The following is a 17,487-nucleotide window of genomic DNA, read 5'->3' as shown; positions in this document are numbered from 1 at the left end:
AGGCTCAATAGTTGTGGTGCACAGGCTTAGCTGCTCCGTAGCATGTGGAATCTTCCCAGAGCAGGGCTCAAACCCGTGTCCCCTGCATTGGCAGGTGGATTCTTAACCACTGCGCCACCTAGGAAGTCCTAATTTTACTTTTGACTTGGCTTTTTAGTAACCTCCTTCCATGTCCAGCTTCCCCAGTGAAAGTGGAGGATTCAGCAAGAATGGTGAAAAAGCTCAAGTAAGCGGTCATGATAGAAATGCGTTTGTTCACAGGAAAAGGGAGACTTCCTATCAACTGGAGGATTTATGGAAGAGTTTCGTATCCATTCCAGGGTCAGGGCTGGGATGAAATTGGAGAGCCTCAGGATTGGGTGGAGGGCTGTGCATAGTGCGTGGTGGGTGCTAAGTGGCAGTGAGAGGAGGTTTGTGACAGGCAGCAATGCGGCGCTGGTGACCGAGGCCACATCTAGAAGGATGGAGTGGACATTAGGCCTCTGTTTATTCTGCTCACACTGATGAAACTTACAGACCGTTGTAGCACCACCTCTGTCTTTCCTTTGGTATGTGATCAGCTGCATGAATCTTGTGATCAGAACAAAATGTAAATTCATACCTGGTAGGAAAGTGTCTTTCTTATTCTAGCTGAGACTGGTGAGAAGCTTAACTCTTCTTTGGGGCAAGTTTGTCCTTGGTGAGAATTTAGGACATTACGTGTGTTACAGAGGGTACCAGTGTTTGCTTTTTTTAATTTTTTTTTTTTAAGGAATCTGACATACAGGTGCTTAAAGCAAAGTGAGAGGATTCCCCACCACACCTTTGATGACAGTCATTTGCTCATTTCTAACTTCCTTTGATGCTTTGGTGCTCTTCTCTTCCTCAGCCTAGGCCCCAGGCATCCTTCATTCTTTCTCCACCATGCTCATTAGCATGAAAACCAGGACTGTTTGGCACACGCTTTTCAATGCGTGTCCACTCCAGGCCCGTCTCCTCTGTTCCAAACAGGTTCTTGACTCTCCTTAGACAACTGTGACTTTCTGCCCCTCTCACATCAGCACGCTCACAACTCGTCCTGACCCAAGCCCCTGGCCTCAGCACCACCACTCACTAGCCCCATCTCCCAGTGTTTCCCAGGCAAATTGCCACGAGAGGACTCTGACGGGCCACATTCACTTTTTCACAGCAGGCCCTGATAAATGGTTGTGAGCTTTCAAATTTGTGCCCCTTGGGTTACAGACCCTCCCTGTGGAATCAGGTCATGTCTTCCTAGATAGGATGTAGGCACGACAGGCCTTTAGGGCATGACCTGCCCAGGACATGGTAAAAGCTCAGTTCTTGGCAGAGCCTTTTTCTTTAGATAAAACAGATAGATAAAAATGTATTTTATACATAGGTGCTATATGTAATGTATCCTATATACAAGGACAAAATATATATGTATGTATGTATATAAAAGATTTTGCTACCTCAGAAAGGGACTACCTCAAATATTAGTTATTTATTCTTTTTTTTTATAAATTTATTTATTTATTTATTTTATTGGCTGTGTTGGGTCTTTTTTGCTGTGTGTGGGCTTTCTTTTTAGTTGCGGTGAGTGGGGGCTCCTCTTCGTTGTGGTGCGCAGGCTCCTCATTGCCGCAGCTTCTCTTGTTGCGGAGCACGGGCTCTAGGCGCATGGACTTCAGTGGTTGCAGCATATGGGCTCAATAGTTGTGGCTCACAGGCTCTAAGGCGCAGGCTCAATGGCTGTGGCGCACGGGCTTGGCTGCTCCGTGGCATGTGGGATCTTCCTGGAGCAGGGATCAAACTCGTGTCCCCTGCATTGGCAGGTGGATTCTCAACCACTGCGCCACCAGGGAAGCCCTAGTTATTTATTCTTGCCAGAGCCCAGGAACTGGACAAGGACAGGCTGATAATGTGGTGCATGAATAAAACTGGTATATATGAGTCAACCGGTTTCAAGGCGCATTGGTAAGGGGGAGTCTTAACGGTTTAAAAAAAAACTTTTATATGGAGAGGAGAGGAAAGGAGCATATAGTTAAAGTGATGGATGGTGAGGTCCTCAAAATTTTATCAAGAGTTTGTCCGTTCCCTTAGCTAAAATGTGAAATTGAGGGGTGGTATCTATGGAAAACAAAAGTAAAAACTGGAGGTTGGACGTGGCGGAGGTTTTAATACAGAGGAGGGCTGCACGCAGGTAGAGCATTCCAGGATCTGGGCCCGGTTTGGAAGGGCCTGACTCTCAGTAACTGAATGTTCAGGAGGCTGAGGTAGGCAGGGCACCGCCAATTCATCATTACACGGGGAGAAATCACTCTCACAGGACTCACAAAACTCCCCCTGTTGTCATGGTGCCAGAGAGGCCAAATTACACTAGGCGGTGGACACAGAGTCAAAGCAAGGGGCATTTAGCTAAGAGAGCTTGCAATCCAGGGGTGTTAAACCCTCTCCCCCGGATCGTGCTGACTAGTAGAATAACAAAGCGATTAAAAACTGGGGTTTGGGAATCAGACAATGTGGGGTTCAAGTTGTAGCTCCACTGCTTCCCAGGTGGGTGGGTGGCCTCACTCTGCCTCTCAGGTCCTCCATCTGCGGAGTGTGTCTGACAAGAAGACCCATCTCAGGGCCCATTTCAGGATCACGAAAGAGAATGCATGTGCTGTGCTGAGCATGGACGTGGCACGTGATTTGCGATCATAACGTCAGTTATTGCTGTTACATCCTCCCCCTCCCCCCCCCAGGCTGTTTTCAGTTTCTCGTTGATCCACTGCTTCATTCTTCAGCTCTGTTAACGCCATCGTTTACGTGCCATCTTAGCAAATGCTGTAGTGCAAACATCGCTAGAAGTAATCCTTGGAAGGAAACTCCTCCAGTTTCTCATTTAAAGGCTGCTCGTATACGGATCCTTTTCATGCCAACCAACCTCCCTATTTATGGAGAGATTTCATAGAAAGCAGTCATAGTCCCATCTGGGTGTGTGTGGGAAGCTGCCAAGATACTGAGAGCAGATCGCCAGTTGCCTTAGGTGCTTCTTGTAAGTGGACGGTGTGAGGAAAGTGCCGGTCAGGAGTGGTGAACTCTGGAAAACACAAACCTAGGACTTGAGGAAAGTAGAGAGAAAAGGATCATTCCTTAATACCCCTCATGCCATCACTGCTGTGGCTTCTCTGAGTGTGACGTTGAGGATGGATAAGGGCTAGCCATTGTGTGTGTGTGTGTGTGTGTGTGTGTGTGTGTGTGTGTGTGTGTGTGTTTATGCGCATGCGTGCGCGTGCCTACGATGGTGCTGGTGAGGTGGGGCACAGGTGCTTACAAATCCCAGGTGGGCCTGCGCTGTGGTGTCCAGCGTGCCGTGCGGTAAGGAAGGTTTCCTTTTGGTTTAACACAAAATAAAGATGCAGTTTCTACTTGCAATACGTATTTTTCTGGTGCTGATGGCTTTCTGAGTGAGCAAAGGAAAACGATGTCAATACAATAATTACTTAAAATAAGCTTGTTTAAGTGGATCCTGGCAGCATGCTGCAATCTGATTTTCCAAACCAAAACTTGGAACCGCTGGTCTAGGAGCAGATTATTTGAAATTGGGATGTCCTGAAAAATTCAACGTGTGAGGTCTCTGCAAATATAGTTTGGTACTATTAAAATTAGGGACTATTTGAACATGGAGAGAATAATTCAGTTCCTTGTTGGTAATTCGTTCAGGCTTTATGGGTACTGAGAAGATGTCAAATATATGGTCAGAAATATAGATGGAGATGGAGTACAGATATTTTGGTGGTGTAGCAATTGGCAGGATGGAGTCTGAGATGTCAAAAGATAAAGAGAAGGAAAAGAAGTGAAGTACAGAATAATGTATATTGAAACCACGGCCAAGAAGCCCTCTGGGGAATTCATGTTGAATACTGTATTTTCTATGATAGTCTTGAAAGGATAAAGCAGGGGGAGAGAATCAACACAAGCAGAGAAAAATGAAAAAAAATTCCACTAGATGATGGAAAAACAGCAGGCTGAAAGTCTGTATTACCATGAACCCTAAAGGGGAGAGAGAGTGGGGACACAGAGCACGCTGAGAACTGTCGATAGGTGCCACTCAGGGGAGTTTCTGATTGACAGTGCTGCCGAGAAACAGGATTGATTGCCCAGAGGCCCGCCGCCCGCAGACAAGCCTGAGCAGCGCGGCCACGAGGGGCTGCAAGGCCTAATTGCCTGACCAATCACAGCAGAGGAAACATTCATTGGTGCAAATATCATTCTCCTTAGCCGACCTGAGAAGGAAGGCTGTGGATGGGGAGGGCACTGTGTAAAATCATCTGTGAGACAATGGGCGGATCACACCCCGTCCTACTCCACCCAAATAAAAGAAATCCTAGTATAAGCAGGAAAAGAAGCCCCCCATGATTAGATAATGTGAAGGGCGTATAGGCGTGCCGGAGGAAATGGAAGCGCGTGGGGGGCAGATGGCATGTGGAAGAAGAGAAAATTATGACTGTGATGGTGTAGCTCTTAGGTTTGTCTGAAACGCTCCAGTTCTCTGTCATTGGCACTTTCATATTTTAACCCTGGCATTAGCTTTGCTACATTTCCGTAGGTTTCAGAATTGCTGTATTGTTGGGGAAGAAAAATCAGTAATATATATTTTTTCAATAGACGAGAAATAAACACATTTTTCTTTCAGAGCCATTATAATGATTATTCCTCAACAATGGGTGTGCATATTTAATTTAATTATACTTTTGGTGGGGGTAGCCATGGTTATTTCAATCCATCTTACTCTCTTGGAAAGAGGCCCCAAGCTCTGACTTTAATCATGCCACTCATTTGCTTAAATTGACTTTGACTATTACTGTGATTGTGTTTTGTTATGAATGTACTTTCTCCTGGTTGAAACTGAGATGGTTTATGAATCTCATGTTCTTCTCATGGGGCTGCTTCCTCTTTGATTTACTATTTTTAGTCCATGGACTCTGACATGTAAGCAGGTAAATGCAAATATCAATGGGTAAGGTAAACAACATATCAGAATTTGCTTAAAGTTGAAAATTTCCATGATTTGCCAAGAAGGTCGTTTGATTTCAAATTCAGGGATCCAGGTGATTCCTCAACATGACCCAGCCTCAATTTTCTCCTCTGTAAAATGGAGATAATATTATCTCTTTTGCCTCTTTCCAGGGAGTGTTTTAAAGATTAAATGAAATCAATGGAGCATTGCTATACGATGTACTTTATTATTACCTTTATAAAAACAGTAATGACAGAATCTAGACCAAAAGCCTGGGGTTTGCTCAGACCCCTGACCCAACTGGAGGGCCTTGCTTGCTTTCTCCAGTTTCTCTTTTGATCTGAGAGGCAGTATGTGGAGTGGCTAAGAGTGCAGAAATTGGAGCTGGGCTGCCTATGGTGAATTCCAGCTTAACTGCTACCCGCTTAGTGACCCCTGCAAATTATTTGTCTTCTGTGCCTCAGTTTCCTTATCTGGAAAATGGGGATAACTCTACAACTGCTTTATAGGATTGTTGTAAGGATTAAATGAGCTAATATAGCAACAGTACTTTGAACACTGCATAGGAACTGCTGTATAAGTATTTGCCAATACTGTTACAATATTTTCTCACTTCAGTGATCTCTCCTTTTTGTCTACTCTTATGCACCAAATCTTTTTATTGCCCTTTGGTAAACAGCCTTCTTCACTCTCTTTGGCCAAGGCATTCTTTAAGCCTTGAATTCCGTCTGATTTTTATACTGTATTAGTCATTGCTGTGTAACAAATGACTCCCAAATCGGGCAGCTAAAACAACAAAGTTATTGTCTCACAAAGTTCCTGAGGGTCAGGAATTAAGGACCAGCTTGGCTGGGTGGTTCTGGATCAGGGTCTCTCATGAGGCTAGAGTCAAAGTGTTGAGCAGGGAAGCAGTCATCTGAAGGCTGGGCTGGGGCTGGAAGATCTGCTTCCAGTATGGTCCCTCACATGGCTGTTGGCAGGAGGCTACAGTTTCTCACAACATGGGCCTCTTCATCGGGCTGCCTGAGCATTCTCAAGATATGGCAGCTGGCTTCCTCCAAATCAAGTGGCCCAAAAGGGAACAGGGTAGAATCTACCATGCGTTTTATAACCTAGCCTCAGAAGTGACTGACCATTACTCCCGATATATTCTATTGGTTTCATAGCCCAACTCTGATACACTATGGGAGGGGACTACACACAGGCAATGATACAAGGAGGTGGGGTTCGTTGGGGACTGCCTGGGAGGCTGCTTACCAAATACATTTAATTTGTGTTTAATTTTATTTTTTCAAGACCCTCCCTAACTGCTCTGCCACAGTGGATGCTCATGCATTATCTGCAGAACTAATTCTCATGAAAGGAGAGGTACCATGGTGTAGTGGAACATGGGGCAGAATGTATAGGCTTTGGAGATAAACAGAACTGGGTGTGAGTTCCTGCTCCATCACTTGTAAGCTCTGTGGTTGTGAGCACTGACCTAGTCTCTGAGTCTCAGTGCCCTTATCTTAAAATGGGCACAGTGTCTACCTTGTATGGTTGGGAGGATTATCAGTGATTACGGGGCTCAGCTGCTGATTGGTACAAACTGGTGTTGAACCTATGATAGATATGATTATTACTATCATATGTTAAATAGCTGATGGTTCTTCAATTCCATGTAATCATCTGTTAAGCTCATTTGAAATGAACAAAGTACCTTAAGGAGTGAATGAATTAGGGAATTTCAGGCTCCAAGATGGACTGGGTTAAAGGAGCTTTTAAAAAAAATGTGGGGTGTGTGTGTGCGTGTGTGTGTGTGTGCACTGCACTTTCATGTAACTCACGCACACAGCTTGCTTCTTCACTCTGAAAAATTGACTCTCTCCAATGCCTTTGCAGGCCAGTGGGTCTCAGCTAAGGTTAGAGGGAGCAGATGGGGGCTGGGCCGTAGTGGACTCATTTCTGAATGGCTTATGGTGGTAGAAATGCTCACCAAAGCTGGACCTCTTGGCTGTCATGCTCCGGTAGTTTTAGTTTCCTTTTATTAAATTCCTGCTATGTGCTGGACATCGTGTTGAACATACTGCTTATGGTCTCTCATTAACCTCACAGTAAGCCTTTGAGCTGGTGCCATTACTGTACCCATTTTGAAGATAAGGAGACTGAGGTTCAGAGACATTAAGAAACTTACTAAAGGTGACACAAAAAGAGGATTATGTCACCTGCATAAACACCAGTTGTTGATGCTTTCATTTCTCTGAAATTGAGTAAACTGAAGAGTAGAGTGAAAGTAAATATCTGTAGTTCTAGGTTTATTTGCCAGTGACCAGAATAGTTTCTGAATAAGATTACTTTCAAGGGTGCCTGTCTTATAGAATCTAAATGTCTTTCTTTGCTCAAGAAGGCACATCTTTTCTTCTTCATCTTTTTGGTCTGAAAGTGGCTGTAGCACTTCCCTTGACATAGGTGGCATCATACACAGGTTGAATATAACAGTTACAGAACTAAGGGACTCGGCATTGTAAAAAGTCATTCTTCTCTTTACAGAATTCTCAGCATATTTGAAATGCACAGTTCTTCTGTGTACTTAATACACTTCAGACCTCATGAAGCCAGGTCTCAAACCAGCCCTGTCTAACTTCAAGTCGCTGCTGTGTCTCCCAGGCACCCGAGACATCTGCCTGACCCTGGCGTGGCACAGCCACGTCCTCGCCCTGCAGAGCGACTTTGCTCTGCTCTCTCAGGCCCTGTGCTCCCCTCCTCCCTCCCGAAGCCTGACCCTTGTGGGATGTATAACGGTTGGAAGTAAACACAGCTGGGCTGAGGCTTGGAAAACAATTGCCAGGGATTTGTCCCTCTCTGGGTTTTTCTAGTGCTAGCCTATTTATTTCTTGATTTTTTTGATTTACAAAATTGCACCCTTTGTGATTCATTTGCTCGCAGTGTAAGTACACAGCTAAACAGAGACACTAAAACAAAATAGCCCCAAATGGGGCCTAGCATATTTGAAAAGTGCAATCACCCAGTCTGGCAGGCTCATTCAATTTGGGTGAGCTTGTGAATATTCTACTCAGCCCCATCAGAGAGAGAGAGAGAGAGAGAGAGAGAGAATTCTCTCATTCAGCGTGGAATAGTGATGATTCTAACCTGCTCTCCCCATCAAAGCAGAGAAGGGCATTTTCTTACCACCTTCCTTCCTCCCACCCACAGCCCCGAATACCATGTGTTGTCAAAATGAAACCCTCTGGGACTAAGATTCAGTGATATGCCGTGCTTTCTAAGATGTTGAATACATACATAATTGTGGAATGGATTTGCCTTGGAATAAACATATTGGGCTTCCAAGCCAGCATCTCACTTCTCAGGAGGTCTCCTCAGTTTTCCCTTCGCTAGGTGACTCAGTGGGAGTCAGCTGTAGGTTTGTAAAGAAAAGGAAGGAGATGGATGATCAGAGATAAAGGCTCCAGACAGATATGGGGTGGAGCTATTTGCTGCCTGACCTCTTACTTCCTGATGCCCAATACTGTGCATACTGGGGTTTCCCTGCTCAGATGTAGCTGTGACGATTTAGCTTATGTTTGGGCTGGAGGATTACTGATGCTGAGTTTTTCCTAGGAGGCATTTGCAATTATTACAACTTGCAGAAAAATAACTGGGGTGGCTCCACCTCTTCACCTTTCCAGAAATTTCAGTTGACCTTAGCATTTCTCATTTCATGCGAGAAGAGGCATGATTTATGGCTCCTGCTTGGTTTCAGAATGTCGCTTAAAGGAATACATTACTATCAGGACTCTTGAGTAGCACATTACCTATTTTTAGGTAGGTGAATCTTAATTGGAAACATAACAAATAGAAGGTAGAGGAAAAATGAAAGGGAAAAGTTAGGCTTTCTTAACAGGAAAAAAACTTAATTGGGAGATAGCAAGTTTTTATTCTTAATAACATTTTCCTCATCAGTTTCACTGGCAGATGGTCATCTTGATGAACTGTGGGCTTTACTGTGATGGGGGACCGAGCTTTAATTTTTTCCCTTCTCTGCCCTTTGGAGAAGAAGCACCTGAGAAGGCGAATATGTTTTCTCCCCTACTGAGCTAATTTTATCCCATTCCATTATCCTCCATTGATTTGCTTTCCCAGCTTTTGAATGAAACTGAGATGTATGTGGCTGTTAGGGTACTTTGTGCCTCCTGCATAAACACCAGTTGTTGATGCTTTAATTTCTCTGAAATGGAGCGGTAAATTGAAAAGTAGAACAAAACCAAATATTCGTTGTGCTGGGGTCATTTCCCAGATGACTTGAATAGTTCCTGAGGAAGGTCACATGAGGGATTTCGAGTCCCTCTCTTGTAGAATCTAAATATTTTTTCTGCCTAAGAGGCAACACTTTTTTCTTTTTCTTTCCTTTAAAAAAAATCTGCATAGCCACTTCCATCTGACATAGGTGGTATCATACACAAGTTGAAAACAAGAGCAACAGAATTAAATGACATGGGTTTTTAAAAAGTTATTTTCTGTATAGAATTCTCAGCATATTTGAAAAGCACAGTTCTTGTAAGTATTTAAAAGACATCAGGCTTTATGGGAGAATCATTTTCATGCCAAATGTTTCTCTCTACCTGAAGTTCAACTCAGTGGCTGAAAGGAAGGGAGTCTGAGAGTCGCAAAGAAAGACAAAAGGGAAAATTGATTTGGAGAAGGTTTCTCCGTTCCATTTTCGGGGCTTGGCGGGTTGTTCAGATGTGCATCGATGCCTCAGTGGGATGTTGTCTGATTGTAGCAAGGCTCGTACAGCTGTTGAAAACATTAACACAGTACGGCTGGGATCACTTACTGACGAGGACAGAAGCTACACCAAATTCTAACAGGGAATGAGGTATGAGTATTTTTGCTTTGAAGTGATTTCCACAAACATGAAGGATTAAAAGTACTTCCACAAGTACTGAGAGATGAATGGATTTATATGGAAGAATGTGGTTTTTCATCTGCAGACCTATTCCTGACCCTGCAGGGAAGTGATGAAATTTTTTTTTTCGTTTCTGTACACCTGGAGGAAGTGAACCAACTGTACTGAGTACCTATTAGTACTAGGCATTGGCCCTGGCACTTTGCAGATGATGTCTCATTTGATACACCGAGCTGTGTGGTTGTCTTACTTTCCTCAGTTTCAAATAAGGAAACGGAAGCCAAGTTCAGTGCTAGGTTCTCAAGACTTTGAGCTAAGGTGTGTTGGTTTAGAGTGGGGTCTCTGGAGCTAGACTTCCTGAATCCAAGTACCTGCTATGCCACTTACTGGCTGTTTGATCTTGGATAGATTGCTATGTCTGTAAGCCTTAATCTCAACCATAAACAGTCATTTAATCGCTGTAAAAGGCGAGCATTATATGACACAGTCCACGTCATGTGCTATTATATTGTTATTGTTACAGTTAGGTGGATGGATGGATGAATGGATGCCATTATTAGGCTTATGAATTGTAGGATAACTGCATTCCCTCATCTACTACTGGAAGAGGGAGGTCAGGGCCCAGTAGTCAGCAACATTTGGTCCCTGCTGATCAAGATATATGGGATTGAACTTGGAGTTCTTGGAGACCCTAGCCTGCGTCTTTTCATCCGAGTGGCCTGAGAGCGTTGGCTGCTTTTACCTTTCAGCTCTTTTCTGGATTGCATTCTCTGAGTGCCCCTTCCTTGTCCATGTTGAGCATGCAGGTGTTGGTGGATGTTAGACCACGGTTGCTGCTGTTGATATTTAATTTCATGGTAGTTTTGGCAGAAGAAAATCACTCCTCTAGAATGTGACGAGGGCTTTCTGCAAGGTGAGAAAGTGGTGCGAAGCCCTATCCTGGGGTGCACAGGACAAATAAAAACAAATAATTTCCAGGAGTTAAATCTTCCCTCTCCCTGAGGCTCCCTAGGTGTAGTAGTTTATTTTCATTATGTCTCTTGTAAAGGCAGCTCCAATATTAACAATGTGAACAAAACAAACTAACATTTTTGTTTGCTACCGTCTGAAAGTTCCTTAGGGCCCATAGACTCATTTACGAAAATTCATGTGCGCGAAACTCATTTGCAAAAGCAAATAAAATATGTGATCACAAATGCTCTTTACCTGGCTTGGCCTAGGGGAGTTGCTGCAAATGAGCTTGTGCCTTTACAATTTTCTCTCTGGTGTCGTTTCGCAGTCCCAGTCTGCCCAGTCTCCTCATCAAATGAACCCCTCATTAAGCCACTTAATGTCAGACGACTGGAATGGTTTCAAGTCTTAGCATAACTCAAGATTTGGTTGTTAAGTCACTGTACTGATTTGCGAGTTTCCTTTTCGAAAAATAGCATTTAATCATCGTGCCTGTGGGTTTGAAAGTTCCTTCATTAAGATATCTAGCCAAGGACTTCCTAGGTGGCGCAGTGGTTAAGAATCCGCCTGACAATGCAGAGGTCACGGGTTTGATCCCAGCTCCAGGAAGATCCCACATGCCACGGAGCAACTAAGCCCGTGTGCCAAAAAAAAAAAAAAAAAAAAAAAAAAAAAAGATATCTAGCCAAGGAAACGTCTCTGTGTTTAGTAATGTCCCTTTGGGTTTGCTTAGGCTGCCTTCTTTCCTGGTGAAAATTTTGGCTACAAGTGTGGTGGGTGACAATGCCTAGAAAACTTGAGTGAGAAAATTAGAAAAAAACCCTCACCTGTCAAATAAGCGGACATAAGGTTAATTGGAAGTTACCAGAAAACTTCTTAAAATCTCAGTCTTTGAGTTGCTTTTTCCATAGCAATTAAAATACATGAGGCAGGGATGAGAGAAGACAAATACATATCTGCCAGACTTTCTGATAAACAGTTATACTTTTGCTCAACCTTTAAATGTGTAGCTTGGTCTAATTGGTTGATTTACATATTCAACGAATATTATTTATTGAACACCTATCTGTTCCAGGCTTAATTCTGGGGGGGCAGGGATATAAAAATGAACAAAGCAAAGAAAAATCACTGTCTTCAAGGAGTATACATGGTAATGGGGGGATAGATTTACCAGAATAATACTTTTGGATATTTCACTTGTTTTTTTCTCCCCTGAGTATTACTGATAGTATTTTATCATAAAGTTATTGAGTGTCCTTTCTGGTCTGAATTCTGAAGTGTAATTTTATCAAATTCGAGAGCCTTAAACTTTTCTCACTGACTCTTAAAAAGCAGTAGATAAAAATGGCATTGCTGGTTAAACTTTAACGAAATTCATCCACTTTACTGAGGATTATTTTTTCTGGCTTGTAGCGACATTTTTTCTGGTCTCAAAGGCATAAGCCATCATCTTTTGGAACTTATTGACTATATGGCTCTACTCTGGTGACACCTAGTTGCAGGTGGTACTATTCATGAAGGTGGTACTAACTAGCATAGTAGTAGGTGATGTTATGGTCACTGGCTAAGGGTGAGAATTTCTACACATTGGTGTGTCATCTCAGTCGTTAGAAGTATAACAAATGCTGGGTAATAATTAATAATAAGTTTTGTGACTGATGAATGTTTCTTTTTTAAAATTACATCACATCAAGATTATTTTTAGAATAGACCAAAATCAAGATTATTCTTAGAATAATGTTGGAATAATGTCAGTCTCACTTTTCCATATTTTTATGTGCTTTCTTGGATGGGGAGAGAGGTGAATTACAGATAGCTCCCTGGAAATGATGCAGAATTCAAGGTATGCCCATTGAGGGGTGCAGCACACACATCTTACAATTTGAGGAGGAACAGAGACCTCCTGCCTTCATGTTCCAATAATCTTTCTCCAAAGGCTTTGTCCAGACCCTTACAGGAGCCACTGATTGCTAATGAATTGCAAAATTGGTGGTTACGTATCACCTGTTCTCATTTCCCTTCGGCATCTCCAGGTGGAAGCGTCAATCACAAGAGAAATGCACGAGGTGGGGAAGGAGAGAAAAGATGAGGCAGAGGTGAAAGGGACGGTTTATTCCAGGCAGATAAACAGGTCTTGAATAAGTGAGGCATCTCCGGCCCCAAGGAACATGCAATGAAATAAAATAGAAAATGAGTTCATTCCTAACTGTTTCTATCAGATCCACCCGTCCCCCCTTAACCAATTCTCAGTTTCCCTTCTGCTCTGTTTAGTCCTTGCCACTGAGGAAATCCAGCTGTTTCCAAAGCACATGATCTGCACTGTGATTCAGTCAGTCTTGCCATCTTGATGTAAATACTATCAATTGCAGCCTGTCATATCTTCCTCCACTGAATAGGGGAATTGCTTCCCCACACTGGAGTTCCTCTAAAGATAATACAAGCAGAGAAGCTGCATCTCACATTAGGAATTCTAGCAGAAAAGACACTAGGTGGTAGCCAGGCTGTACCACCATAATCAAATGTTTTCCAATTCCCCAAATTAAAAAAAGTATGTATAAGAAAAGGAGCTTGCTGTTGGACCTGCTGGAGAAGATCAAACAAATAGTTGAAACAAAATCGTTATTGCTTATTCATCTGGCTAGAGAGAGAACTCCCATAATTTCAGCCTCAGTGGGGTTTATGTCCCAGAATTTCAGTGTAAAAATGTGTTTGTTAAACAGTATTGCTCTAACAAGCTCAGGACTTCCATAGAGTAACTTTTTGTGTACCTGCCCCCAATTAGGTTTATCTATACACTTTCCACTCTCTCCTCTCTGCAGGGAACAGGCAGATTTTTCAGAATCTTTGCCCTGCCTCTAGGAAGAGTGGAATTTAACCTTACAGGCAGAAAGATGCTTCCCACAGCCTTCAGTATTTCCAGAGAAGGTTCTTAGTCATCTCTGAGTCACATATTGCATCAGGAAGTTTTTCCTATTGTCAAGCTAAATCCTGATGGTGAAGGTTTTACTCCATTTCCTTGTACTGCCTTCACTGAGCAATGTTTCCCTATCATGTTTGTAAAGTCTTAGTTTGCCATTCTTTGGCAAGAGGGCAGAATTTGCAGTGAATGGGAACTACTAAAAGTCACATCTGTTTTCCTCCAGTAAATTAGGAATCTGTGAATAATAATTTTGGTGGTTGTTAAGAATTCTGGAATCCCAACTAATTCCATATAAGTGAAAGAGACTCCCTAGAGATCTAATTATAATATTCACTTGTAATTAGTTTGTTGGGGAGTCTCATCTTATTGGAGTTTATACCAATGTAAAATGGTTTTATTTTCCCGGCTCACTGCTTTCAGCTGTATTGTGTTGAATCCTACTTTCCTGTGGGAAGCAAGTTCCTTAGCAACATCTAATTTGCTGTCATTTTCAATTATTAGTATAGTCTCTTTGGGGTATTTAAGAACTAGTCCCATTCATTTAAAAAAAGATTAATCTCAAATTTGATTCAAAGTGTATTCTCCTCCTCCTCAGTTCTTTGGAGTGAGTGAGTGTGTGTGTGTGTGTGTGTGTGTGTGTGTGTGTGTGTGTGTATGGTTCTGAGATACCTTTCCTTCTCTCTTCTAGGACCTAGTTCCTCTGGAGTTGGGAGCTGAGAGGAGGGAGAGAGGAGGCTGAGGGCTTTTTGCAGGATTGTTAGCATGTCAGGGGTGGGCAGCCTCAGGCCACTCTCATCCTGGTTTGGACAGATTCTTTCTGATGAGGTGGTCTCTGTTGAAATGGTCTCTGCATAGGGTTGTGTGTAGTTTTCTTGAGACAGGGCCTTTTTCTCCACCTCGAGCCCTGCAGATAAGCTTCTGCCCTCCCGTGTCCTTTCAGCGTTCACTGCTTCATCCTTTTCCCCAGATTGGGCTCATCACAGCTCGGGCACCCCTCACACAGCTGGCCTTTAGTGCTTCCTCGTCAGGGATGAGGGGAGCCCCTGGAGCGTTCTTCTGTCTCGCGAGAACTGACCGGCACTGGATGGGGTGGGGCTTCCCCATCTTCCTACCAGGCATACCACATTGGGTGCCATGGAAATTTCTAGATTTCACTGGGCATCAGGCTCCATGTGCACATGAACCTCAAGTTTCAGAGGACACCTGTCTCGGGTCCCCTCATCTCCTCCATAGCATTCCATACTCCTGGGCTTGCAGACACCCTCCTAGAGCCCATCTCTACTGCTGCGGGCTGGTGGCAGCACCAGGGAGGGCAGGTGGTCCTGCTGCTCAGCAAGTGTCCAGATGGGAGAGGAGAGGCTAGGCCCTACCTCTTGAGGGCATCTGCGGTCCTTATACATGATTCTTATGGTGCAGCCTGCCCTCCTCCTTTAGGGAAGGAGAAAGAAGGGGGCCTTTCCCTCAAACATCAGCCTCCGCTACAGTCCTGCATGTCTGATTCCCTGTTAGACTGGTGGCTGAGGTTTGGGGGTGGGGTGGGAAGGGTGGTATGAGAGGAGTTTGTTGGTGGCAGAGCCATTTCTGCTGCCTCTTCACAAGCCCTGCAAGGGGATGGTTGGCTGCAGTTGCTGGGAACTTTCTCTAGAAAGTGGAGTACTTAAATGACCTTAGCTGTGGGCCAGAGCAGTTTCAGGACACTCGGATATGATGCCCATTACATACTTGTTATGACATGTGCCCAAAGATAGTTGCATAATGATATGTGGGTATATGTCCTAGGCCCTAAAAAAGATCAGGACACCCCTCTGTCATTCTTCTCATATATAATTCACAAAAAGCCCACTAATGCGTAACAAGTACAGAGAAGTGCAACACATTTCGATTTTTCTCTTGACGACAATTTTTATTTTTCCAAATGTCAAATTTCAAAGTTTTTTTAAAAAAAATACATGGGTGCCCCTGCATTCCTGGTGCCCCAAGCACTAAATATGAAAGTACTTCATGTGACCTACAAATACATGCTACTATAATGATTATGTATGGTTGTATATGAGGTGTTCTGTGTATAAGTACACATACCTATAAGCCTTATTTTAATTTGGTATGTGAAAATAAGCTAGTGCCTGGGATAAATTTTTTATTTGATTGGGGTATACTTATCAATGAAGACCACAGCTGGTCTTGAGCTTGACAGACGGGGTTTTAATCTTGGCGCCATGAGTTTAGTCAAATGGCTTAGTTCCTCTGAGTCTTAATACTCTTATCTGTAAATTGGGGGTCTGCCTCAATGGAGTTGTGAGAATCAAATGGGCTAAGTTGTGTCAAAAGACTTAACTTTAAAAAAGTGTCTGGCCAATAGTGAGTTCTCAAAGATGAACTATTACTATACACTGTATTAACTACATAGGAAAATGAGAAATTTCTTATTTTTTCTGTATTTGGGATACTTTTAACAGAAATTAAATGGATAAAATTAGCCTTTACTTTGTGCAAAGTTGATTTTTAAACATTTACCTTAGTTACCCGGGATGTGGAGGTCAGAGTGGTGTGAGAAATCTCTTGATGGGATCAGACTTACCTGTTTAGGGTAGCTGCGGTGCACTGCACCATCCATTAACTCAAAGAGCAGGCTCATTAGTTACCCAGGCAGGACAGACACGTGGAAACAGATGAGACTGTATGTGACCATTTGTATTCCCAAGATTGCAATGCTGGAAATTCATTATTAAGGAACAGATATGTACTGATGGTACCCGACTTAGGATGATTCTACTTTACCATGGTGTGAAGGTGAAATGCATTCAGTAGAAACTGTATTTCGAATTTTGAATTATGATCATTTTTTTTTCCAGTTCAATATGCAGTGTAATTCTCTCCAGTGCTGCTGGGCAGTGGCAGGGAGCCACAGTCAGCCACCCAGTCTCCAGGGTGAACAGCTGACACACTCACAATCGTTCTATAGCCAGACAACCATTCTGTCTTTCACTTTCAGTACAGTAGTCCATACATGACATGAGACAGTCAACCCTTTATTATAAAATAGACTTTGTGTTAGATGTGTTTGCCCACCTGTAGGCTAAGGTAAGTGTCCTGAGCATGTTTAAGGTAGGCTAGACTGAGTCATGTTGTTTGGTAGGTTGGGTGTATTAAAGGCATTTTCGACTTATGATATTTTCAACTTGCATTGGGTTTACCAGGAGGTAACCCCACTGTGAGTGGAGGAAGGTCTATATAACTCCTTCCTCCTACCTGAACTCACACTTGTCTTTCTTCTGCTGCTTCCTTTTGGCTATAGTTGGCTCCCTTTTGAAACACTGCATGTTTGCAGATTGAAATCAAAGAGGAAAGTCTGACCTAACGATTCTTTTCAAATGGCTTCTCAATATTTCATTTATTGTTTCAGCCTCATTGCTTTCAATCTTCTGACTGTGCACAGCCCTTATTAGCTTTATTGGCTTCCCCAATTCAAATTGATTTTGTTGAATTTTCTGGTACCAGAGGCAGACCGTCCATATTTTTATTTCCTTACATCCTTTCTATTTTTATCTTTCCATTTCAAGCTTTCTTCTAAACTCATCACAGATGCCGAGTCTTAGCAGTCTTGATCTTCTCAGCAAATATTTGTCGGGTTGTAATTTTTTATTTGTTATCAACAGTCAAATTTAAACAAGGCTAATCTTGTTCTAATTTGGTTTGTCGTAAGCCCTAGTCCTGGTACTTAGAGAAAACAAATGTTAATTTCTGTTT

General features: G+C 43.0%; 1 protein-coding gene across 1 annotated transcript in view; it reads left to right on the top strand.

Annotated features, from left to right (window-relative positions):
* Window positions 1-17,487, top strand: part of TPH2 (tryptophan hydroxylase 2) — an 83,350-nt gene that overhangs the window by 11,186 nt on the left and 54,677 nt on the right. The gene's annotated exons all lie outside the window — the stretch shown is intronic.

The sequence above is a fragment of the Hippopotamus amphibius genome, chromosome 7, assembly GCF_030028045.1.
Source record: "Hippopotamus amphibius kiboko isolate mHipAmp2 chromosome 7, mHipAmp2.hap2, whole genome shotgun sequence".
Lineage (NCBI taxonomy): Eukaryota > Metazoa > Chordata > Mammalia > Artiodactyla > Hippopotamidae > Hippopotamus > Hippopotamus amphibius.
This window is presented reverse-complemented; position numbering and strand designations above follow the sequence as displayed.